The sequence below is a fragment of the Hemiscyllium ocellatum genome, chromosome 6 (assembly GCF_020745735.1).
Source record: "Hemiscyllium ocellatum isolate sHemOce1 chromosome 6, sHemOce1.pat.X.cur, whole genome shotgun sequence".
Classification (NCBI taxonomy): Eukaryota; Metazoa; Chordata; class Chondrichthyes; order Orectolobiformes; family Hemiscylliidae; genus Hemiscyllium; species Hemiscyllium ocellatum.
The window spans coordinates 104,300,154-104,327,312 of NC_083406.1; the positions used below are offsets into that span (position 1 = coordinate 104,300,154).

At 41.0% G+C, this 27,159-nt stretch overlaps 1 protein-coding gene across 2 annotated transcripts in view; it reads right to left on the bottom strand.

The window, feature by feature from the left end:
• tmem131 (transmembrane protein 131) overlaps positions 1–27,159 on the bottom strand; it is a 211,265-nt gene that overhangs the window by 116,636 nt on the left and 67,470 nt on the right. The window lies entirely within an intron of this gene.

A 27,159-nucleotide genomic window follows, 5' to 3' on the forward strand; every position in this document is an offset into this window, starting at 1 on the left:
ACCTTCACTGTTCACTACACCATCTATTGAGGTCAGCTGCAAACTTACTAATTATTCCTCCTACATTCAAAACCAAATCATTTATACTAACAACAAAAAGAAGTGGACTCAATACTGATCCTTGCAGCACCCCAGTGGTCACAGGCCTCCAGACTGAAAAGCCACACTCCATCACCATCCTGTCTCCTACCTTAGAGTCAATTTTGTAACCAAGCTGCTAGTTTTGTGTGATCGGACAGTGCTAACCAGTCTTCTATGTGGAACCTTGTCAAACACCTTAATGAAGTCCATCTAGACAACATCAAATCGCTCGGTCTTCAAACTGGTCACGTCTTCAAGAAAAAAAACCCTTAAGTTAGCAAGATAAGACTTCCTACCATCTCTAATCAGTCCTCGCTTTTCCAAATACGTGTACATCCTGTCTCTCAGATTCCCTTCCAACTTACCTACCACTGACATCACATTCACCAATTTATAGTTCCCTGGTTTTCCCTTACCTCATTATAAAAATAGTAGCATCACATTAGCCAACCTCCAGTTTTTCCCACATCTCATCTGTGGCAATCAATAATACAAATAGCTTTGCAAGGGGACCAGCGATCACTTCCCTAACTTCGCAATGTTCTATGGTACAGCTGATCAGGTCCTAGGGATTTAAATCTATCTTTGCATGCATTAAGACATCCAGCACGTCCTCCTCTGTAATATAGATACTTTAAGATATCATTAATTATTTCCCCAAGTTAAATGGCTGAGTAAGCCCAAGAACCGAATGGCCTATTCCTGCTTCTAATGTTTTCTCCTTCTGTCCTCCAATCTTAAGTGCTCCCTATGTCAAGTGCCTTGCCTACTTTAATAAAACAGGCTCAATAATCACAAAAATTCAATTATTCAAAAAAAAAACAACATTTTTTCAAGTCAAGATGACCTAAAATTACATTTAATCACAACCACTATTCCTGGAAAATAATCATTGCTATAACCCAAGTTAGTTTATTTGAAAAGAAAATATTTTCCAGGACTTCAATTTTGTCAATTGGTAAGTTATTTTCTTCACCCACCATCCCAACCCCCCAAAGACAGACACACAAATAGGAGTATGTCTTTATTATTTTAAAGGGTTCTTAATTTCTGCTTTTGACTCCTATCCAATCGCTCCAAAATTTGAAAATAATTTTAATGGTTTTAATTACATATCCAACAATTCCTCTCCAGGTCTTGTAGCCAGCTCATACTCAATAGAAGTGACTGGTTGGAGATAACATATCTAGGTTACAACAGTTGAGCAATATTTAGATTCTCCTCCTGCCTTCAGCAGACCAAAGTCTATGGGTTAGTCAGTCAGTCATAATTACCAAAGCAGAATCATCATCATTGTGAATAAGCACATAGAAATTTGAGTATGTGTTTGTGTTCTATTATGCTTTCCCAAACAAAAGTCTGGCTATCAGAAGAAACAGTAAAATTTACAATTTCCATAAATCTTACCAACGGTTTTAGTGAATCAAAGATTACAGAAAAAGAAAACATGAAAAGTTTATTTGTAGGTGTCTTTCTGGTGTTCAAAGTGGGTTGCTGTTATTGTTGAACAAAGAAATCCATTCAGCTTTGTCACCACGTGGCAACATGAAAACACACCTAATCAAAGCAGCTTTGAAGCCAACCTCAAACACACTCCATTACCACTGAAGAACTTTCCCTAGTTACCATAGAATGCCTAGAGTGTGGAAACAGGCCATTTGCCCCAACAAGTCCACACCAACCCTCTGAAGACCAACCCATTTTCCGAAGAAGGGCTTATGCCCGAAACGTCGATTTTCCTGCTCCTTGGATGCTGCCTGACCTACTACGCTTTTCCAGCAACACATTTTTCAGCTCCGATTGCCAGCATCTGCAGTCCTCACTTTCTCCTCCCCGAAGAATAACCCACTCAGACCCAACTCTCCTATTACTCTACATTTACCATGACTAATGCACCTACACAGTCCTGAACATTATGGACAATTTAGCATGGCCAATTCACCGAACTTTCACATCTTTGTATTGTGGGAGGAAACCAGAGCACCCGGAAGAAACCCCAGACAAAAATAAAAGAGGGGAGAATGTGCAAACATAGTCACCAGAGGCTGGAAACAAACCAGGCTGAAACAACTGAATATTGCAGAATAGAAAATGTTGCACATTATGGGTACTTGTCTATTTAGTTATGTCCTTACAAATCACCTCAAAACGGTTTTAACAATGCCTTCACAATCATTTATTCTTGATTGATTCTAGAATCCAGATGTTAAACCATTTGGTTTACTCAATCAAGACATGATCAATTTAATTAAAGTGCTCAACATTAATTAGTATTCAAATTAGTTCACAATCCTTTAGCATACTTTTTTGTTCATGAGAACATTGATAAATTGATCAAAAACATCTGATTTCAAATTGGTTCCAATCACTCAAAACCTCTGTCCAGCTCAGTGATTCAAGATTGGAAAAAGGTGAGGACTGCAGATGCTGGAGACAAGAATCAAGATTAGAGTGGTGCTGGAAATGCACAGCACGTCAGCCAGCATCAGAGGAGCAGGAATAAATAAAATAAATAACTGTTTCGGGCAGGAGCCCTTCATCAGGAAATTTCCAGCACCACTCTAACCTTGATTCAAGATTGGCATCAATCTATAAAACCACTAATGGAAGTCTCAGGGAAGTTTGAGGGGGGGACATTTTGGCCTCATTCTGCTGACTATACTGTATTTGAGATCAGAAAATAATTAATCAATCTAAACAAACCAGAAAATCAGACATCCAAGCAGTGTGAAGAACAAAATAGTTTTGCAAAACCTTATAGCATGAGCTGAAGTTTAAAATGAATAAACAAGAATAATCTCAACTAGGGCAACACAATGGCTCAGTGGTTAGCACTGCTGCCTCACAGCGCCAGAGACCTAGGTTCAATTCCCACCTCAGGCAACTATCTGTGCAAAGTATGTACATTATCCCAGTGTCTGGGTGGGTTTCTCCGGGTACTCTGGTTTCCTCCCACAGTTTAAAGATGTGCAGGTTGGGTGAATTGGCCATGCTAAATTGCCCGAAGTGTAGGGGAATGGGTCTGGGTGGGTTACGCTTCAGAGGGCCAGTGGCCTGTTTCCACACTGTAGGGAATCTAATCTAATTCACTAAAAAAAGGGGGAGAACAGAATGGTGCCAAGACAAAGAGATAGTCAACCAGTTCAAAAGGTTTTTTTTAAAAAGAAGGGAATAAGATTTGCTTTGGGGGGGGGGGGGGGGGGGGGGCAGGGAGACAATACTCCAGCCCTGAACAATGCAATTTAATGCACAACTTCAATTTCTCAACTGGAGATGCCTTCAAGTCTCTATTTATTCTTCCCCTTTACAATCCAGCCATCAAACCTATACAGAGGAGTACACACTAAAATTCTGAAGTCAGTAGTGGGAAAGTTGCTGGAAAAGGTACGGAGGGAGGGGATAGGATCTATTTAGAAAAAGAATGGGTTTATCAGTGGTAGGCAACATAGTTTTCTGCAGGGGGAGATCATGCCTTACCAACAGAGTCCTTAGAGGAAGTGACCAAGTTGATGGATGAAGGTAGGGCTGTTGATGTCATATACATGGACTTTAGTAAGGCATTAGTAAGGTTCCCCATGGTAGACCAATGGAGAAAGTGAAGTCACATGGTGTGCAGTGTGTTCTAATTTGGTGGATAAGGAACTGGTTGAGCAACAGGAGACAGTAGTAGTTGAAGGGAGTTTCTCGAAATGGAGAAAAGGTGACCAGTGGTGTTCCACAGGGGGTCAGTGTTGGGGTCACTTATTTGTAATATACTAAATGATCTGGAAGAAGGCACTGTTGCTATGATCAGCAAGTTTGTAGATGACACGAAGATTGGTGGAGTAGCAGAATGCATAGGGACTGTCAAAGAATACGGGAGAATATAGATAGACTGGAGAGTTGGACAGAGAAGTGGCAGATGGAGTTAAATCCAGACAAATGTGAGGTGATGCATTTCGGCAAATCTAATTCTAGAACGAATTATACACTGAACGGAAGAGCTTTGGGAAAGGTTGATGAACAGAGAGATCTGGGAGTGCAGATCTACTGTGCCCTGAAGGTTGCTGCACAGGTGGATAGAGTGGTCAAGAAGGCAATATAGTAGGTGGTCATGTTAAAATTGTACAAGACATTGATAACGTGGTGACCAGAACTGTACACAGTATTCTAAATGCAGCCGAACCAAAAGGATGTGGATGATTTGGAGAGGGTGCAGAGAAGGTTTACGAGGATGTTGCTTGGCATGGAAAGTGCTAGCTAAGAAGAGCTCGAGTAGATTAGGATTGTTTTCATTAGAGAAAAAAAAGGGAGATTGAGGGGGGACCCAATTGAGGTTTTCAAACTCATGAAGGGTATAGACAGGGTAGATGCAATAAGCTTTTTCCCCCCCCCCGCAAGGTGAAGGATCCAATAATGAGAGGTTATGCTTTCAAGGTGAGAGGTGAAAAGTTTAAGGGGGATACATGCGACAAGTACTTTACACAGAGGGTGGTGGGGCATTTGGAATGCGTTGCCAGAGATGATAGAGGCAGGTACAGTAGATTCATTAAAGATGCGTCTGGACAGATGCACGAGTAGGTGGGGAGCAGAGGGATACAGATGCTTAGGAATTGACGAACAGATTTAGACAGTACATTTGGATCAGCTCAGGCATGGAGGGCTGAAGGGCCAGTTCCTGGGCTGTAAATTTTCTGTTCTTTGTAAGTTTCTATTTAGTGGCTTCCCTTGATTTTCAATTATTAGTGTGGCAATGTTTTGCAAACATTGAAGGAAACAATGTAAATTGCCCTAAAGTGCCTCATTACGTTGGTTTTATCAATCTCTGCAGTTCACTGAAAACAAGAATGAGAGGTATCAACATGCTGTAACTAAAACACAGGAAAGCATTTACAACCTATCTTTTTCTCTGCAGGGTTTCACTTGTTAACAATTACACTTTATAAAGTCCTTTCATAGTATTTCAGCTGCTATCAAATATATGATCCCATTCTTCCCATTATATTACGGAAAGTCTAAAAATTGACAGGTGTACAAATCTGTTAAAGGTCAGTCCTGTATTTAAAAATATGGAGGTGGTGTTGATTATCTACATTCAAACAATCACAACTGACTCAAAATGTGTTCACACCCTCCACTGAAGTTTCAAGCTGATCTTGAAACCAAAATAAAAAAAATCATCAGTAAAGCTAATGAAAGTTTGATGAGGGCACTCTGTCCTTTTGACTTTCTCATATGCTTTCAACATTGCACAGGACAATCTTCTATCGAGAGGAGAGGACCCAAACAAATTAGCTAACCCATCAGAAATGAAAGCAATAATTTGTAAATTGAATCTTGGTTATTAAATCCAAATCAATGTTTATATAAAAAAAAACTTTGTCCAGTTGGAGTACTTTAGTCAGCTTCAATTACAACTGTGTATTAGTCCAAGTTTGTACAAACTGCTCACACTCTTCTCAGAGAACTTGCCAATTTTTTTAAAAGCAAATCATCCGTAAAGATTAAAAATAATCAAAACTGCACTGCTGATTTACAATGGTCAGGTTAAGAGCATTAAATCAAAATTATTTCAACTGCTGATAGTGATGGTCATTTCCCTTGACAACTCAAATGCCCCAGGAAAAGCTTTTGTGACTCTAGATTAGTGTGTACACTGCACTAGATTTCTCTTATGGTACCTTTGCAATCACAGGCAACTTTGAAAATGGAACATAGAATCATGACAACTTCTGGTCATAGCACAGCAATCAAAGTGAGGTTTCCAGTGGCTCTGCATGATAGCTTTCACACGAGCAGATTTTATTGCAATGAAAACTAGGGAAAACGCCATTAAGATTCACATGGATAAAAGATTGTTAAATAACTAAAATATTTAAAAAAAGGTGGAAGTTATATATTAAAATCAGCAATTACAACACCACTGCACAAGCAAACACCACTGAATTTTGCTTTTCTACCTCAGTTAGAGGATGCTTGAAGCCTCAAAGTAACAAATCATACAATGGATGATAAAAATGGAAGAGGCAATCACTCATTACATCATGCCTGCGTTGACTCCTTGGAAGGACTATCCTACTCTTTCCCAATAAAGTTGAAAAAATGTTTCTCAAGTGCTTAATCATATTCCTTCTGGAGACAAGTTAATTTGTCACCACCTTTCCAGGCAATGCATTCCACAGCATGACCGACCGACCTTCCCGATGCTGTTTCTGGTTCCTTTACCAATATTTGTTTTTAAAATTCATTTGTGGGACATGAATGTCACTGGCTGGGCCAGCATTTATTGCTCGACTCTAGCTGCCCTTGAGAAACTGGTAGTGGGCTGTTTTCTGGAATTGTTGCAGTCCATGCTCTGTAAGTAGTACCACAATGCTGTTGGGGAGGGAATTTCTGGATTTTGACTGTTTTGCCACAACAAACCCGTTACATTAGGCAAGAAAGAAACTGCTGGAAAAGCTCAGCAGGTCTGGTAACATCTATGGAGAGAAATCAGTTAACATTTCAGGGCGAACAACTCTTCTTCAGAATACCTTGACCAGAAATGTTAACTGATTTCTCTCCACAGATTCTGTCAAACTTGAGCTTTCCCAGCAATTTCTATTTTTGTATCATTTACATCCTCAGTTCTCTGTTTTTAAACTGTTGTTTCACCTTACCTACTTGAAATACATTATATTTTTAAAATTAGTTTGCATATTTCCACAATGCAAGAGATGTTAGAGATTATTTCTTCATGATACATGTATTACAATACAAACAGTATTTGAATTAAACAAAGTCTGCAGTATCATTTTTACTGGATAAGGAACACAAGTTAGTCAAAATCTGACATGACGACATTAAAATTTTATTAGTTGATAACTTTGGTAAAGTATAAAATAGTACTATATTTCAAAACTACAGGAAATATGGGCTAGCCTATTCTGTAAGATTACAGGCATTTTAGAACAGGCGGTTCACATTTTTGCAGCATAGTTTGAACATTCTCTACTTCAACAAATCAATGTAAGAGATTAACTATAATGTCCACTATCAGTACTTCAGACAAGCTACAAGGAAGGCAATGCTTTGTACTGAACATTCAAGAGTTATTTATCATCTTAATAAAATGAGCCATGATTAAACATTCTTCCAGTTGGACAATAAAAATCTTCAAAATAACTAGCTTGACAAACAGCTTTCACTTCAGACATCCACTTCTAGCTTGCCTGTATTCTGATTTCAATTTTTCAAAAGTTTAGATTAGATTACCTATAGTATGGAAACAGGCCCTTCAGCCCAATAAAGTATACATCGATGCGCTGAAGAGCAACCCACCCACCCAGACCCATTCCCCCATCCTATATTTCACCATGACTTATGCACCTAACATTATGGGCAATTGAGCATGGCCAATTCACCTGACCTGCACATCTTTGGACTATGAGAGGAAACCAGAGCACCTGGAGGAAATTGGCTTAACACGCAAGTACACAGATGTAAAGTGAGGCATACATTTAATATTCAAAGTTTCCATTTAGATCAGAAAAATATTCCTGAAACAAGGACTTAGGGAATCATCACAATGACACTACCTGCAGCTATAACTTCATTAATTTTGTTCTGCTTTCTGTATTTACATGATTGAAGCCACCATGTTCAAGTACAGGTGATGATGCAAATGTCATTGTGCAAATGAAACTGTAAATATGCAGACAAAGAGTAAGTTGCCATTTTGGAATTTTTCTGAAAGAACACACATGCATTTACATAAAGAAAAACTGCACAAAAGCTGTCACCCAAAAAGGTCTGGGGTTCTTCAGCACAAAACACAGCTAGCACACAGGTGTAGCAGGTAGCCAGGAAGGCTAATGAAATGTTGGCCCTTACTCCGAGGGGTTGGAATAGAAAAAAAAAGAGAAGTTTTTCTGCAACTGTATCATGTGCTGGTCTAGAATTCTTCAAGCAGGTTTAGTCCCTTTAAAAAAAAGGTACCATTTCACTAGAGATAGTTCAGAGAAGGTTCACTAGGATGATCCCTGGTACAAAAGGAATATTATGAGCATAGGCTAAACAGGTTTGGACTCTACTCCTCTGCGTAGAAAAGACAGAGGTGATTGCACCGAAATGCAAATCTTTAAGATTGACAGGGAAAACACCGAGTGGATGGCTCCCCTCAGGAAGGCTCTAGAATGAAAAAGACAGTCTCAGAATAAAAGGGTCACAAATTTAAGACCATTTGTACAGGGCTTTGGGGAGGTCTATTCTGGTATACTGTGTCCAGTTCTGGTCACCCAGTTACAGGAAGAACATTAAGCTGGAGAGGCTGAAGAGATTTACCCAGATGTTGCCAGATACGGAAGGCTTGAATTTTGAAGAAAGACTGCGACTGTTGTTTTCCCCCTGGAACGTAGGTTGTTGAGAGGTAGCCTTGTAGAAGTTGAAGGTTGGAGGGATATAAGCAGGGTTAACAGCAGCTGTCTTTTCCCCCCAAGAAGGGGGAAATCTCAAGACAAGGAGACATTTTTTTTTAAAGCCAAGGACAGACTTAGACACAAGGTGCTTTTTTTCCCCACATAGAGTGGTTTGTGTGTGAAGTGAACTTCCTGAGGAAGTTGTGGATGTGGGAACAATTATAATGCTTCAAAGACATTTGAAAAAGTACACAAATAGGAATGGTTTGGAGGGATGCAGATGGGACTAGTTTAGACAGACTCGTTGGACCAGAGGATCTGAATGATCACAACAAGGAATTTGAGGGTTGAATCCAATCAGAACTACTCGCCATAGAGTGCTGAAGGGACAGAATCTATGTGAATACTTAAGGCAGAGATAGATTCAAAAATCAAGAGAAAAAAGAAAGGATTATGGGGGGGGAAAAAAGAAAGGCAGAAAAGGGGACATGAAGAATGCCAGATCGACTGTGATTGTATTGAAGGGGGGAGCAGGCTCGAGGGGCCGAACAGCCTATCCAGTTCCTATGCTTTTATGGTGTTGTGCTGCCGTACTAGGAGTTCAAAAAATTATTTCACAGGAACAAGTCCTTTTGGAATGTAGTGACCACTGTATGGAAGAAAACAGGGTAGCCAGTCTGTGCCTGGTAGGCCACAAAACAGCTAAGTTGAATGACAGGTTCAGCCGCATTTTTGATGGTAGTTGAAGGAGGAATGCTGACTAGGATTCATGGGGTGGGGACCCCCATTTTTATTCAAGTGTGGTCAAACAAAACCTTACCATTGCTCAAAAGAGGCAAGAGTCAACATTTCCAGCCAATAATTTTTTTTAAAATCAGGATCATTGACCCGAAAATGTCAACTCCACGTCTGTCCACAGATGATGCATGGCTTACTGAATACTTCAGAATGTGTTTTTATTTCAGAGGTCCAACATCTGTAATATTTTATTTTGTTGGTAATTAATTTAATGCCTTACCCAAAGGATATGCCTTTCGCTGGTACTAAAATGTATTTTACCCTTTTAAAAAAAAAGTTTAAAATGTTCACCAATTTGCTTCATACAAGTATTGTTCTACTATACTATAGAAAAACCAGTCCGAATTGGAAACCAACAATCAAGATGCCATGAAGTTGGAGAAAGAGACTATAATTTAAATTAAAGTTGGCTCATTGAAAGATTAGTTTCTCTAATTTGAGACAACTTTGTGCACACATCATTCTTCCACGTTACATAGCATACAGCTTCACAAGCAGTATTGCTAGATCTAGAAGACATAGTAACCACTTTAGAGAGTTAATGTAAATCTCAATTAGTCACATCAGACGAGTGCTTTTGAATAAAAACAGGTCACCTCAATTGGTTTTATACAGGATTTCATTTAAAATAATTACTTTGTAGTCAGCATATTTTGGTATCAAACTATAGTTTTGATCCATTTGAAATTTCAGTGTCAACTCACGTGTATGTTAAACCCTCACTTGATCGGAAAGATTGGAACTATTTTCAGTGAAACAGGTGTTATACATTCAAAAAACTTCCACTACTTCCTAAAAAGGACATCTGCAAATTTAATTACAAGTTATGTGAAATGATTACTCAAGATTGCAGCTAAATTTAAAAGTTACTTTCAGTAGTTTCTATTTTTCAAAGTGAGTAAAACATCTGCATTGCATGAACTGATGTACATTAGTAAATGGCCTTTTTTAAACATTTAAAACCAGTCATAGCATATCTTCACTGTGCTCAAAAATAGATGTGGGCAATGAAAGTTTTTGATGCATTTCACTTTTCTACACTTTTACACATATTAGTGGAGAAAAAGTGAGGTCTGCAGATGCTGGAGATCAGAGCTGAAAATGTGTTGCTGGAAAAGCGCAGCAGGTCAGGCAGCATCCAAGGAAAAGGAGATTCGACGTTTTGGGCATAAGCTCTTCTTCAGGAATGAGGAAAGTGTGTCCAGCAGGCTAAGATAAAAAAGGTAGGGAGGAAGGACTTGAGGGAGGGGCGATGGAGGGGCGATGGAGATGCGATAGGTGGAAGGAGGTCAAGGTGAGGGTGATAGGCCGGAGTGGGGTGGGGGCAGAGAGGTCAGGAAGAAGATTGCAGGTTAGGAGGGCGGTGCTGAGTTCGAGGGATTCGACTGAGACAAGGTAGGGGATGGGGAAGTGAGGAAACTGGAGAAATCGGAGTTCATCCCTTGTGGTTGGAGGGTTCCCAGGCAGAAGATGAGGCGCTCTTCCTCCAACCGTCATGTTGCTATGTTCTGGCGATGGAGGAGTCCAAGGACCTGCATGTCCTTGGAGGGGGAGGGGGAGTTGAAGTGTTGAGCCACGGGGTGGTTGGGTTGGTTGGTCCGGGTGTCCCAAAGTAGGCAGCCTGTCTCCCCAATAGAGGAGGCCACTTCGGGTGCAGCGGATGCAATAGATGGTGTGTGGAGGTGCAGGTGAATTTGTGGCGGATGTGGAAGGATCCCTTGGGGCCTTGGAGAGAAGTAAGGGAGGTGGTGTGGGTGCAAGTTTTGCATATCTTGCGGTTGCAGGGGAAGGTGCCGAGAGTGGAGGTTGGGTTGGTGGGGGGTGTGGACCCGACGAGGGAGTCACGGAGGGAGTGGTCTTTGCGGAACGTTGATAGGGAGGGGAGGGAAATATATCCCTGGTGGCACCCCGGCCTCAAATTCACCTGGACCGTCTCAGACTCCTCCCTCCCCTTCCGAGACCTTTCCATTTCTATCTCGGGCGACCGAATCAACACAGACATCTACTATAAACTGACTGACTCCCACAGCTACCTGGACTACACCTCCTCCCACCCTGCCCCCTGTAAAAACGCCATCCCATATTCCCAATTCCTTCGCCGCCTCTGTTCCCAGGTGGACCAGTTCCAATACCGTACAGCCCAGATGGCCTCCTTCAAGGACCGCAGATTCCCCCCAGACGTGATAGACGATGCCCTCCACCGCATCTCTTCCGCTTCCTGCTCCTCCGCCCTTGAGCCCCGCCCCTCCAACCGCCACCAGGACAGAACCCCACTGGTTCTCACCTACCACCCCACCAACCTCCATATACAGCGTATCATCCGCCGTCATTTCCGCCACCTCCAAACGGACCCCACCACCAGGGATATATTTCCCTCCCCTCCCCCATCAGCGTTCCGAAAAGACCACTCCCTCCGTGACTCCCTTGTCAGGTCCACACCCCCCACCAACCCAACCTCCACTCCCGGCACCTTCCCCTGCAACCGCAAGATATGAAAAGACTTGCGCCCACACCACCTCCCTTACTTCTCTCCAAGGCCCCAAGGGATCATTCCATATCCGCCACAAATTCACCTGCACCTCCACACACCATCTATTGCATCCGCTGCACCCGATGTGGCCTCCTCTATTGGGGAGACAGGCTGCCTACTTGCAGAACGTTTCAGAGAACACCTCTGGGACACCCGGACCAACCAACCAATCCAACCACCCCGTGGCTCAATACTTCAACTCCCCCTCCCACTCCACTAAGGACATGCAGGTCCTTGGACTCCTCCATCGCCAGACCATAGCAACACGACGGTTGGAGGAAGAGCGCCTCATCTTCCGCCTGGGAACCCTCCAACCACAAGGGATGAACTCCGATTTCTCCAGTTTCCTCACTTCCCCTCCCCCCACCTTGTCTCAGTCGAATCCCTCGAACTCAGCACCGCCTTCCTAACCTGCAATCTTATTCCTGACCTCTCTGCCCCCATCCCACTCTGGCCCATCACCCTCACCTTGACCTCCTTCCACCTGTCACATCTCCATCGCCCCTCCCCCAAGTCCCTCCTCCCTACCTTTTTATCTTAGCCTGCTGGACACACTTTCCTCATTCCTGATGAGGGGCTTATACCCAAAACGTTGAATTTCCTGTTCCTTGGATGCTGCCGGACCTGCTGCGCTTTTCCAGCAACACATTTTCAGCTTTTACACATATTATCCAATTTCCCAAAAATGACCACTTGAGTTGTAAGAACCAGTAATTATCTTGCAGATGCAAAGGAAATTCAGAACTTAAGCTGGTGTGACATGTTATATCGGATTCTACATTGGAAAGACAAGCCATCTAAAAAAAAGGCAAAAAATTTGCATTCAATGCTCCTGCACATTTTGATTTGCAGCTGGTTCATAAATAGAGGACTAACAATCATTAATTTTCCCCCTACTGATCAAATTCAAACTGGCAGGGGTAAAGGAAGTAGGAGGACTAATCTACTTTGAATTCAATTATATATGGTGGTTGCCAAGATCACAATCCTGCTGTACCTAGCCAATACCAGCAAATCAGGATATGTTCATGTATAAAGTAAAGTAATCAGCTCAATTAAGTTTCTAGCTTTACAAAATTGTAACTAATAATGAATAATTAAACTGTGACCATATTAATACCAAGCTTTTGACTGGGTGGTTAACATTTTTAAATAATAAATACCAGTTTGCTTGTTTAAACAAAGCAAGGCCTGCTGGCAAACGTGACTGGGTAGCTCATTCTAAGAACCAGCACAAAATCAGTCCAAAACAACTGTTTTTCTAATCGACCAACATGTTTTTAAAAATCAAACTGCTTCAAGTTCAACTCAATCCAGATCAAAACTGTACATAATATATTTTTCCTGTTGGACATGCTGGATTTCTTTTAGTCAATTCTAAATCTGTACTCTGGCTACAATCCTGTATGCAATCAGTGGCAACAATTGTTTGCTTAGCCCATCAAAAACCTTCACAATTTGGAACACCTCTCTCTGATCCAAGGAGCTGAAAAATGTTTTGCTGTCAAAGCGCAACAGGTCAAGCAGCATCCAAGGAGGAGAATCGACATTTTGGGCATAAGCCCTTCTTCAGGAATGAGGAGAACAATCTCAGCTTCTTCACCTTGTGGCTATCCTGATACTATTCAGTAAATCCTTAAACAGTGGAGACTATTTAAAGGAGCAGTTGTTACAAGAGACACGCAGATTTGTTCTTCTGAGACAGGCAAGGAGGGGTAAGATTAAGGAACCTTGGATGACGAGAACAGAGGAGCCTCGCGTCACAAGGAAGAAGGCAGCTTACGGAAGGTGGAGGAAGCAAGGATCTAGCACAGTTTTAGAGGATTACAGGCTTGCTAGAAAGGAGCTCAGAAATGTATGGAGGAGAGCTAGGCAAGGGCACGAAAAAGGCTTGGCAAGGAGGATTAGGGAGAACCCAAAAGGCATTTTACTCTTCCATGAGGAATACGAGAATGATCAGGGAAAAAGGTAGGGCCGATCAGGGATAGTGGAGGGAACTTGTGTGTGGAGTCTGAGTTTTTTTGCTTCGGTTTTCACCAAGGAAAGGGACCTTGTTGTGAATGAAACTTTTGAGGAGCTAGGATACAGATCAAGATTGAAGTTAATGTGCTGGAAATTTTGGAAAAAACATTAAGATTGATAAGTCCCCAGGGCCAGACCAGATTTATTGTAGGCTGCTCTAGGAAACGAGAAGAGGTTGCCAAGCCGCTGGCCAGGATATTTTACTCCTCACTCGCCACGGGTGTCCTACCAGAGGATTGGAAGGAGGTGAATGTTGTTCCTCTTTTCAAGAAGGTGAATAGGGAAATCCCTGGCAATTACAGACCAGTCTTATGTCTGTGGTCAGCAACATTTTGGAAAGAATTCTAAATGATATTTGGAAAAGCATAGCATGATTAAAGGCAGTCAGCATGGCTTTGAGGGGCAGGTCATGCCTCACAAATCTTAGAGGAGGTGACAAGACAGGTCAACAAAGGTCAAGCAGTGGATGTGGTGTATATGGACTTCAGCAAGGCATTTGATAAGGTTCCCCATGGTAGGCTCATTCACACAGTCGGGAAGTATGGGATACAGGGAGATTTGGCTATCTGCCTTCTGTCAGCCAGCCAATTCGGAATCCAGAGAGAGTGGTTGTAGATGGAAAGTATTCTGCCTGGAGGTCAGTGGTGGGTGGGGTCCTGCAGGGCTCTGTTTTTTGTAGTTTTTATAAATGACTTGGATGAGGATGTTGAGGGGTGGGTTAGTAAATTTGTATCATTGCAAAGGTTGGAGTGTCGTCTATAGTATAGAGGGTTACTGCATGCTGCAGTGTGACAGACAGGATGCAGAGCTAGGCTAAGAAATGGCAGATGGAGTTCAACTTGGCTAAATGCAAAATGATGCATTTTGGAAGGTCAAACTTGAATGCTGAATATAAGATTAAAGACAGGTTTCTTGGCTGTTCCTCCACATTGGAGGGATCTGGGAGTGCAAGCACATTGATCCCTCAAAGTTGCCACCCAAGTGGCTCGAGTTGTTAAGAAAGCATATGGCGATTTGGCTTTCATTAACAGGGGATCGAGTTTAAGAGCCATGAGGTTTTGCTACAGCTCTACCAGTCCTTGGTGAGACCACACACTTGGAATATTGTGTCCAGTTCTGGTTGCCCTACTATAGCTAAGATACAGAGGCTTTGGAGAGGGAGCAAAGGTGGTTAAGCAGGATGCCGCCTGGACTGGAGGATTTGCCTTATGAAGAAAGGTTGAATAAGCTCGGACTGTTCTCTCTAGAGAGGAGGAGGAAGAGAGGAGACCTGATCGAGGTATACATGATAATGAGAGGAACAGAGAGTCAACAGCCAGAGACTTTTCCCCAGGGCAGGATTGACTGGTACGAGGAGTCATAGCTTGAAGATATTAGGAGGAACGTATAAAAGGAGACATCAGAGGTAGGTTCTTTATGTAGAGAGTTGTGAATGCATGGAATACATTGCCTGCTATGGTGGTGGAAGCAGAGTCATTGGGGACATTTAGCGACTGCTGGAGATGCACATGGATAGGAGTTGAGGGGTGCATAAGTTATTATATTTTACATTAGGATTAAACTTCAGCACAACATTGTGGCCAAAGGGTCTGTTCTGTGCTGTACGTTTCTATGTTCTATATCCATCCTTTCAAAGTTTCTGAAAACTGTGGTCCTCAGAATGGTGACAATCCTCCGGCCAGGTCTAATTAGTTTTCCAAAAAAAAACTGGTGAATAACATCCATTTTTTTGAATGTTACACTCTACTTATAACCATGGATACTCAACTTTGTCTTTATTAAACACAGCCTTCAATTTATCTTGCCACGTTTAAAATATATCCAGGTGTCTCCTCTTGCACGTACTCCTTTAGAATTCTAACAGTTACCTAATATTTCCTCAGGTTTTCCTACCAAAAATGAATCGCATCATAGTTGGCATATTTAAATCTGCCATGTATCATTTCACCAGTTTATGTCCTCCATAAAACTGTTACTATACTCCTATTTACTACTTTCTAATAATTGTGCAGCTGCAAATGTTGAAGCCACATAATCATCTTTGAAAAAGGCACAATTAATTCAGGAGCCAATGCAACTGAAGCTTCTGAATCAAAATAAACTTTCACAAGTTTAAAATTCAGATTAGCTTCTCATTTAGCTTTGAATGCATGATATTCCTTTGTCATCATCTTCTCTTCCTAAATTCAAGTCTCATCTTCATTATAACAGAATGTATTTTGGTTATGCTAGACGTCGTAAATGGATTACTGTTGTTTGGGAAAAATAGCTGAGTTCATTACCTGGTAATATGCCTTACTCTACTCAAGGCCACTCTGCAAGCAAAAGTCAGTAAACTTAATGTATCAGTGAGCAAGAATTTCTTTAATAGCTACATAATATTTTACATAACCTGAAACTCCATTTTCAAGGCACAGAACACTATGTAATAACCCACTTCATGAAAGCAGCCTTAAATGTCTGCTCAAATAGATATCCAGTTTGGCTTAAATAAAAGCACAGCTCCAATTCTGAACTTTATTACTTAAAAGGCTCAAAGTTGTGCATTAAAAACAAGATATAATTTTGAAATTCTCAGATGTTCCTTTATATTCAGACCATGATGAAATGTCATCCAGAATTATGCAAAAACAATGCCTGGAAAAACTACACATCTAGCATATAAAAAGTTTAACAAAATTACACTTTAAGTTATTTATAAACATATGCCAATCAGTAATTTGTAAAACAGATTTACAGATAATACTAACACAGTAAACCCTACCACTTTATTGATAGGAAATTTTCCCAAGAGATTAGTAAGCATATATGTTGGTAAAGCATTTGTCCCCAGATAGTGATTTAACCTTGCATTCAGGTTTTTCTCAGCAACCACTTCACAAGGCATTTCAGAGTGAACTCAAATCAATAAAATGAGGCAATTATTTACACTGATTAACAATAACAAAGATGCAATAATAAATTTAAAAAGGACAAAGGTAGGTAGGTTTGGTTAAGTGGAACGCAATTGCGTAAACAATTAATTACATGGGCATTTAGGACAGAGTTGGGCTCACAATAGAAAGCTGTATATTCTGTCCATAACAAATACATGCCATGAGCTAGTTTCATTATTTGAGAATCGCACCAGACAGTGAGAATGTGGGTAAGTGGGCGAGAGCAGCAAAGAGAGAGACAAAGTAAGGGGTGGGGGATTCTCAGCTGGACTGGGATCCATGTTGATCCTGGCCTCAGGTGGAAGCATTGATAGTGCCTGCATGCCAGTAATGAACACCTCCCAGCTTTGTGTCTGGCAGGAGATATGTACACAGGTATGTCATAAAAAAAGGAAGTGCAATGGAAATGTACTAGATTAATCCCTAGGATTGTGGGAATGTCATAGGAGAGATTGATGAAACTAGGTCAGTATTTCCTAGAATTTCTAAGAATAAGGGTGGTTTCATTGAAACCATTAGTACAGGGCAGAAGTAAGCAAGCTGGTGCCTCTTGTTCACAAGTTAAAAATCAGGCGACAATCTCCAGATACGGGTGAGGAAGAAGAGGAGGAAGCAGAAGAGTCTCTTTGCTCAGGATGATGGATCTTATGAATTCTTTACCCAAGGAGCAGAAGCTCAAATTACTGAATATGCTCAACACAGAAATCATTAGGCTTTGGAAATTAATGACATCAAAGTGAAAACACTGCAGAAAAAAGTGGCACTGAAGTAGCCATGATCTTAAATGAAGAGTGGAGCAGTTTCAATGGCTTATTGATGCTCCTCCAATAGCCAGGTTTACTGACTATGCCTTTTCCAGCTTTATTCCTGTGCAATGTTAAACATTTCCTGATGATTTACCTCATTTGTTAATAGTACTATGGCCTAAATAGTCCAAATTACAGGGGTTTCTGACAAATATTAAAAAAGATTATCAATATCCTCAACAAGGGTTAGCATCCAAAACAAGAGAGAACTTCATTAGCTAACAAAGACAACAGCATTAATTATTTGTAGAGTGGATGTGTGGATGAGCGAAAGTTGAGAGAGTTATTTAAGGAAGGTGTGGAGAGGAGATGAACTGAACTGAATGGTAATGAGAGGGAAGAGAAATAACTTAACACCTCAAATGTATCAGTTTTGTTGATGGTCTGCTGGATATAACTACCACATTGCGAAAAGTCAACACATGACCACTCACTATAAGAGATGTATGGTGTTTTGGCTTTTGTTAACAGGGGGTCCGAGTTTAAGAGCTGCGAGGTTTTCCTACAGCTCTACAAGTCCCTGGTGAGACCACATGAAATATTGTGTCCAGTTCTGGTTGCCCTACTATAGCTAGTATACAGAGGCTTTGAAGAGGGCACAAAGAAGGTTTACCAGGATGCTGTCTGGACTGGAGGGCTTACCTTATGAAGAAAGGTTGAATAAGCTTGGACTTTTTTCTCTGGAGGAGACCGGATTTGAGCGGTGTACAAAATAAGGAGAGGAATAGCCAGAGACTTTTTCCCAGGGCAGGATTGACTGATACAAGAAGTCATAGTTTGAAGATATTAGGAGGAAGGTATAAAGGAGACGTCAGAGGTAGGTTCTTTATGCAGAGAGTTGTGAATGCACAGAATGCGTTGCCAGCTGTGGTGGTGGAAGCAGAGTCATTGGGGACATTTAAGCGACTGCTGGACACGCACACAGATAGCAGTGAGTTGGAGTGCATAGGTTAAGTTATTATATTTTACATTAGGATTAATTCTTGGCACAACCTCGTGGGCCAAAGGGCCTGTTGTGTGCTGTATTTTTCTATGTTCTATGTGTGCATTGCAAAGTCTGCATTATGCAGTTTTAAGCAAAAATACGATGCTATTGGTACCTACAATAAAAAAAAATTCTCTTTTCCTTAACCCTCCAAACAAGCTCAAATTTTTAATAAAATGCTCATCTTCCTTCCCAAAGTTTGAGATGTAAGGCTATTGGTACCTTAAGTGACTATTACTTTGGTTTTAACATTTATAGTCTGTCCAACTGCATAACTCCTCCGATGAAAATCACACTGCTGATAGATCAGACATCCAAGGAAATGCTTCTAATATGGATAGTGAACAGGTATCTCCAACTGCAGGCCAGCATGCACATAAACTTGAAGTGTTACAGCCAACCTTCGGGAGCTCTCATCTCCACACTTTCCAGATTGGGAAACACAATCAAGCTACTTGTTTTGGGCTACAAGGCCCAGTTATGCAGAGCTTGTGGGTACTCAATCCAAAACAAAAAAAAAGTTACATTTAGCTACATCACTACTGTATTTACATTTTAAATCAAGTCATGTCTAGGTATACACACAAACAGCATGAAGTTTAGGGTAAGAAATGACAAAAGAGCAAGTTCATGCCAGTTAAAATTCCAATAGAACACTTCCAATTAGTGTCTTGTACTCTACTGCTAGTCATATTATCATCTTTCTTGCACTACAACTAAAAGTACATTGTTGAAATATTTCCATACCTGCACTAAGGTGCAATGTGGTCACATTCCACGTACTGAAACATCCCATTTGAAGCAACCAATCCCTGTTTGCCACCTCAATTGTCAACAATAACTTTACTGTCAGGTGACTAATTTGCCAGCTATTGTGATTTGGCAAGTCTAACAAATAGCTAAGATACAGCTGTTTAGAACACTAAAATGAAGTTCAGACCAGTTTAACTTCCCAAATGGTACAAAACATTTTAAAGGTGATACAAAATTTTAATGTTAAGTATTAATCACATTCAAACTCTCAGCTACCATTTCTCCATTTTAACTCTAGTTATTGGGCTTTTGTATGCAACTGTATTACCTCAACATCATTTTCACTTTGGAATTTCAGCTGTGCCTATATAGTTATTCTCCAGGTCATAAAAATGAGAAAAACAAGATGGTTATGTTCAAAATTCCAATTTACCACAACAGCCCTGGAGGAGCAGGTTTTGGAAACTTGTGAGGACCATTATAATTTGAGCATATGACTTGCCTTGTTGGCCAATAGTGGGGAAACTGCTAAAAAAAAACACTTGTTGGCTATTAGTATTTATAGTTTCATTTAAAACAGTCTTTGTATCGTTGTCTGCAGAAAACAATCCTTAGTGAGTGAATTAGTTCAAATATCAATGCACCCTCCTCCCCTACACAAGAAGTTCTGTTCTTTTGAATGTAACCCCATCAGCTAACAAAATGACAGCGTTAATTTGCAGGGTGCAGATGTAGTGAGCTAGAAGTTGAGAGAATTATATAATGGAAACAATCAAAATCAAATCAATTTATCAAAATTAAACAGCTTTTCTTTTATGCAATATTCATGTCTAAACAGTGATCTACCTCATTTGAATGTGCAATTACTGTAATTTTTTAGGCATATTTTTGCTTAAATGTGAAACTATCATAAGTTAAAAATGAAATTGAAAATGCTCAACTTTTCAAACTGTTCTGATAAATTCATGAATAGGAAAGGTTTGGAGGGATAGGAGTTAAGTGCAAGCAGTGGAACTAGTTTAGTTTGGGAACATGGTGCATGCGTGGACTGGTTGGATCGAAGGGCCTGCTTCCATGCTGTATGAGTTTAAGATTCTATGATCCAGATATTACTATAAACAGAATGAATCAAATGCTTCATTTGATATCTGCCAAAAGTCACAGGCACATACTTGCAGCTTTTAGAATATTTGAAGTGCACTACCTGCTCTGCTAACACCAAGTATTAGACACAATGCATCTGTATCATTGAACTACTGCAAAGAATTAAAAGAAAAAAAAGGAGAAAACCATGTAGTACTTATGAACATGGTGGAATAAACTGAACCTACACAGTGCACTAACCAGATACATGACTTTAATATCAGAGTACCAGGTGCAACTGTTTCTTTTACTGCTTCCATATAATTGCATTTGGCATCAGCCAAGGACCCAGCTTTGGCTCCCTCATTTCTCAGCTATATTGGTCCAGTGATAAGCTTCCAAACACGTACACACCATGACTAAGACCACGTTTTTCACCTCCATAACATCACCCACCAGAGTTCATCTGTCGCTGAAACCCTAATTCATGCCTTTTTGCTCCCTCTAGACTTGGCTATTCCAACACTCTTGCCTTGGCATCCAATATTCCACAAACTTGGAACTGAGAGAGACAGCTTGAATGACTAAGTACCATTCCCACCACCTGCCAATGCTAGTTGGTCAGCAATGGGCCCTGAAGCATGTTGCCCAGAACTTTGTACAGTAATCCACCCAATGCCTAATAAAGGATTGCACATAAATTCAGCATAATCCTCTTTGCTCTTGTACTCAATGGCCCGGTCATAATTTTTCAATGGAATTCTTCATGCCTACCATACACTAGCTTAGCAACAATTAGTATAAATAATCATTTGATTATTGCTTTTAAAAAAAAGGCATTTGCCAAATAATTTAGTCTTGCTCTCATCTGGAGAACTGCAAGAATACCAAAGCAAAAAAAGGAAAACACACCATCAGAAAGGAATGCTCATTGATGAGTTACATTGCCAGGTTGTGCGGTGTGACTAATTGACCCAACTCGTCCACGCCAAACAGGTTTCCTAAACCGAACTAGTCCCATTTCCCTGCACTTGGCCTTTATTCCGCTAAACCTTTTGCCATCCACATACCTGTCCAAATGTCTTTTAGATGCAAGTATAGTTACAACATTTATCACTTTTCCCCTGGTAGTTCATTCCACACACAATCCACCCTGTGAGAAAAATTTGCTCTTCAGGTCCCTCTTAAAATCTTTCCTCACTCAGCTTAAACCTTTGCCCTTTAATTTTGGATTCTACTATCCTGGGAAAAAGACCTGACTATTCACCCACTCCACGCCAATCATGATTTTCTAAACTTCTACAAAAGACCACCCCCTCCGCCTCTGACACTCCAGAGAAAACAGCCCCAGCCTATTCAGCCTCTCCCTATAGCTCAAACCCTCCAACTATGGCAACATCCTTGTAAATTTTTTCTGAACCCTGAAAAAGAATCTCAGCTGTAAGAGCTGCTCCAATTTTATTTTTATTTCAAAGATGCTCTTCTTCCTAAGAGCTGAAAATCTGGTTGAAGATTTGTAGCTCGGGTGTCCGTTGTTGTGGTTCTGTTCGCCGAGCTGGAAGTTTTTGCTGCAAACGTTTCGTTCCCTGGCCAGGGAACATCATCAGTGCTATTGGAGCCTCCTGTGAAGTGCTGCTTTGATGTTTCTTCCGGTATTTATAGTGGTTTGTTCTTGCCGCTTCCGGGTGTCAGTTTCAGCTGTAGTAGTTTGTATGTGGGGTCCAGGTCGATGTGTCTGTTGATGGATGTTCTTGCCGTTTCCGGGTGTCAGTTTCAGCTGTAGTGGCATGACACCCGGAAACGGCAAGAACATCCATCAACAGACACATCGACCTGGACCCCACATACAAACTACTACAGCTGAAACTGACACCCGGAAGCGGCAAGAACAAACCACTATAAATACCGGAAGAAACATCAAAGCAGCACTTCACAGGAGGCTCCAATAGCACTGATGATGTTCCCTAGCCAGGGAACGAAACGTTTGCAGCAAAAACTTCCAGCTCGGCGAACAGAACCACAACAGAGCTGAAAATGTGTTGCTGGTTAAAGCGCAGCAGGTCAGGCAGCATCCAAGGAACAGGAAATTCGACGTTTCAGGCACAAGCCCTTCATCAGGAATGAGGAGAGTGTGCCAGGCAGGCTAAGATAAAAGGTAGGGAGGAGGGACTTGGGGGAGGGGCGATGGAGATGTGACAGGTGGAAGGAGGTCAAGGTGAGGGTGATGGGCCAGAGTGGGGTGGGGGCGGAGAGGTCAGGAAGAAAATTGCAGGTTAGGAGGGCGGTGCTGAGTTCGAGGGAATCGACTGAGACAAGGTGGGGGGAGGGGAAATGAGGAAACTGGAGAAATCGGAGTTCATCCCTTGTGGTTGGAGGGTTCCCAGGCGGAAGATGAGGCGCTCTTCCTCCAACCGTCATGTTGCTATGGTCTGGCGATGGAGGAGTCCAAGGACCTGCATGTCCTCGGTGGAGTGGGAAGGAGAGTTAAAGTGTTGAGCCACGGGGTGGTTGGGTTGGTTGGTCCGGGTGTCCCAAAGGTGTTCCCGGAAGCGTTCCACAAGTAGTCGGCCTGTCTCCCCAATATAGAGGAGGCCACATCGGGTGCAGCGGATGCAATAGATGTGTGTGGAGGTGCAGGTGAATTTGTGGCGGATATGGAAGGATCCCTTGGGGCCTTGGAGAGAAGTAAGGGAGGTGGTGTGGGCGCAAGTTTTGCATTTCCTGCGGTTGCAGGGGAAGGTGCTGGGAGTGGAGGTTGGTTTGGTGGGGTGTGTGGACCTGATGAGGGAGTCACGAAGGGAGTGGTCTTTGCAGAATGCTGATAGGGGAGGGGAGGGAAATATATCCCTGGTGGAGGGGTCTGTTTGGAGGTGGCGGAAATGACGGCGGATGATACGCTGTATCCAGAGGGTGGTGGGATGGTAGGTGAGAACCAGTGGGGTTCTGTCCTGGTGGCGGTTGGAGGGGTGGGGCTCAAGGGCGGAGGAGCGGGAAGCGGAGGAGATGCGGTGGAGGGCATCGTCGATCATGTCTGGGGGGAATCTGTGGTCTTTGAAGAAGGAGGCCATCTGGGCTGTACGGTATTGGAACTGGTTCTCCTGGGAGCAGATGCGGCGGAGACGAAGGAATTGGGAATATGGGATGGCACTTTTACAGGGGGCAGGGTGGATCAATGGTTTGATCCAAATATAGCTGGCCAAAGGTTTGTATGTTTTGGATTTAAAACAAAAAAAAAGGAGAAAGCATAATTGGGATTGGTGACAATAAGAATTTCTAAAGCAGTATTGCACTACCTAAATCATTTCGTGAAGAGATCAACTTTCCACATTGTAGGAATGCACTACTTCAGAGCAAATAAAATCTTGTAAGTCAACATGCAATTTAAATTACAGTTCCCAAATATGGCTTCAGAATACCACGTTAAGGAAATTACAGAGACAGCAAGCGAGAGAGAGAAAAAGGGGTTTAGGTAAATTGCCAAGAATTCCAAACATATTCCCTCCAAAGCAATGAAGCAATCTAAACACCAAACAGATTGCCAATTCTGCTACTCATGGTCTGTTCTGCCAGAAAAATAAAACAGCAAAGTAAATATCATTAGTTAGCTTGATAAGTATAGCAGTGCAAAAAGTTGTAGCTCAAAAAGTTATTTAAAGTAAAATGCCATTTCAGGTTGTTATAAAATGATGCCTCAATTCTGAAGTAGTCATTGTTTAATTCAAAACCAAAGTTGCATTTATCAAAGTATCTAATTTAATAAAATTTTTTGGAGGGGTGTTATCAAATGGTTTTGTTGATGAACAAGTTAACTTAAACCACAGATGAGTATTTTATTTCAAAAAGAGTATTTACAAGACAATAATACTACATCGTGTTATTTCAGTTACTTTGTTCACAAATGAGCAACCTTGCAATGCCTATGCTCTTCATATGAACTTGGCCAAGTGAGAACATTTACTGAACTACAAACTCAGAAAAATATGGAAATAAAGCAAATGTCGGGTATATTCTGCCTCTCCCAACCACCCCCACCAATTCCCTCCCTACCACCATATTTACCTGTTCATAATGTTCACCTAATCAACTGAAAATATTGCTCTATGGATGCATTCCTCTAAGTAATACTACCTTTCTCAAGATAAGTCCCAATGAGTGAAATATTTTTAACATAACATTACACTCTATTCATGCTGCAAGTTATTTTTACTGTTGCCAAGTTAAATCAACAACACTAGTAGTGCCTTTTACAATCGTTTGATAACAGTCCGGACTGCCACAGACAGTGTGCTTTTCTCCATTATGAAATTAGTAACGGGGCGTGGGAGGTGCAGGTAGACAATGTATGTAAAATAAGAACAGCCGTGATATCCCTGGTTATACAAATCTTCAACAGAAATATTGCCCAATTTTTAAAAAAAGGTGTCACAAACAAAATGAATTGACCTTGGAGGGTGGACGGGCAAGGGGAAAAAAGAAGTCAATTCAACAGCAAAATACATCCTATTTTAGGGTTCTGGGTCAGATTTGGATGCTCAGTTCCTCCTGGATAGGACCTGAATAGGTCAACCTGAGGGTAGATGATTTTCAGCTGAAAAAAAGAAAGACTTTTGACACTCAACATCTTATTCAACCTTCAGATCTCTTTTTATGCATCACAAGTATCTTACACTGCAACATTAAACACAAACCGAAAGCATTAATGGAGGGAGAGTGTATCTTTGCTATTTTCAAAACCAGAGTTAGTAATTAACCGCCCATCTGCCATCTTCAAACTCCAAAATTATCCAATGCCATCCTACATTAACTCTTTCTTCTCTATTCAATGAAGTCCACACTGACATACATTAACTTAGATGTGGCCATAGAAAGTCAAAGATCCTCACTTTTACAGACCTAATTCCCTGGCTTAATCTTTACATTTAAAGTTCCACCCAGGTTTCTTTAAATTCTTCATTCCCAACTTTTCTCTTGTGCATCTGCCCTTCAGAGACATTAATGAATCTTATTGCCAAATAATCTTAAAATCCACCTATGTCATCACTTTTCATCTGTTTAAACTTTTAGCTCTCAAAAGTAGTATAGTTTTATAGATTTATAGGGAACTTAAATATTGTTACTATTCCCAAAACAGAGTTCCTCTGTCCATTAAACTATGAAATAAATTGACCTAATATATTAAAAACAATTTTTGGCCAAAGTGCAATTAATTTCACAACTGAGTTGCTGATTTGACTAACTTATTGACTTTAAAATTGTTTACAGGTTTACTAGATTTAAAATTCTGGAAAATAAAAAAATCCCATTAGAATGGAAATGTTTGCAGAGATTTTTGGCTTCAACTGCACACTATGAAGTTGGGTTTGTTGCCCCTAGGAACACATGCAAATCAACACATCACTCTGAGCTAATGTTCTAGGATCTAGTCACTATGTATTTACATAGTTGCAAATTAGACCACCATGACGTTATACTCTCGTTTGTCTCAAAATATAGCAATGACATTTAATAACAGCCAATGGGAAAAAGTTGATACTGACTTGTGAATTAAAAAACTTAACAGCTTTGGATATATTTATTAAAACGTGAAGTACTGCATGGATCGTCTAATGAGTGAAACAGTGAAAAGACAGAACTAGCAAGGGTAGCCAAAAATGAACAGGGGAAGACCCAAAAGGTAGTCACAACAAATTTCAATGTTGTAAATGAATTATTAGAAACTAGGAAATCAGGAAGTATTTTATGACAACTTCTTTAAAAAAAAGAAAACCAGTGACAGTGTTGTGAACCATTTCACCAGTAAACTTGCGAATTATTTCAGTCTGAAACCTGGAGATGGGGAAGTGAGTAGTGGAAAAAACATGGGCTGAGAAAAAGGAATTCAGGAAAGTAGAGATAGGAAATGTGGGAGAGGTTTAATTATCAGATGAGGAAAAGGTATGTGAATGCTGGGATTATCATTTCTATTCAAGAGTTGAAGTAGGGCTCAGGAAAGTCTTCGATTGGCAAGAGAATCAGTGAGAAAATGGACAACCAAATGATATGCTGGGAGTTGGTAGTGGAGAAGAGATGCTATCCAAATGTTTAGTTACCAGTAAACCTTTTCTCTCATCCTATTATTTTTAAGCTGTTGAATATGGCTCTGAAAGGGTTAGTACTTGAATGAGTGCAATAAGTGCTATCCACTGAGGACATCACAAGATCTTGGTGAGAAAAAAGAAATCTCAGATTCAAGGGTTAAAATCAATAACATTAAGCCTATTCTTATTACCCAAAATTAGGTATAGAGAGGTCATAAAGCTTTATTATATACACTCTACAAGACTGCTCTCATTAAATCAAAAAAAAAAGTGCCTACCCTTGCACACACTAGACCTTGAGTACCTAAGAGCCTGCACAGATAGACAATACACACGACAGCATATACAGCACTTGTCAGAGAAAATTTCAGACTTTCTATTCCTTATTTTCTGTTCCTTTCCCAAACTTAAAATTGCTGATATGGTCAGTTTGGCTAAAACTTTCAAAAGGTTTACTATGACAGTCTGGCTCAAAAAAGGTAGAAGACAGCAGGCGATGGAGATTGGAGGCCTGCAACCCGTGTAAGGTCACAAGAATCAGTGCTGGGTCCACTACTTTTTGTCATTTATATAAATGAGTTGGATGTGAGCATAAGTTTGCAGAGGACATCAAAATTGGAGGTGTAGAGAACAGCGAAAGTTACCTTGGATTACAATGGGATCTTGATCAGATGAGCCAATGGGCTGAGGAGTGGCAGATGGAGTTTAAATTT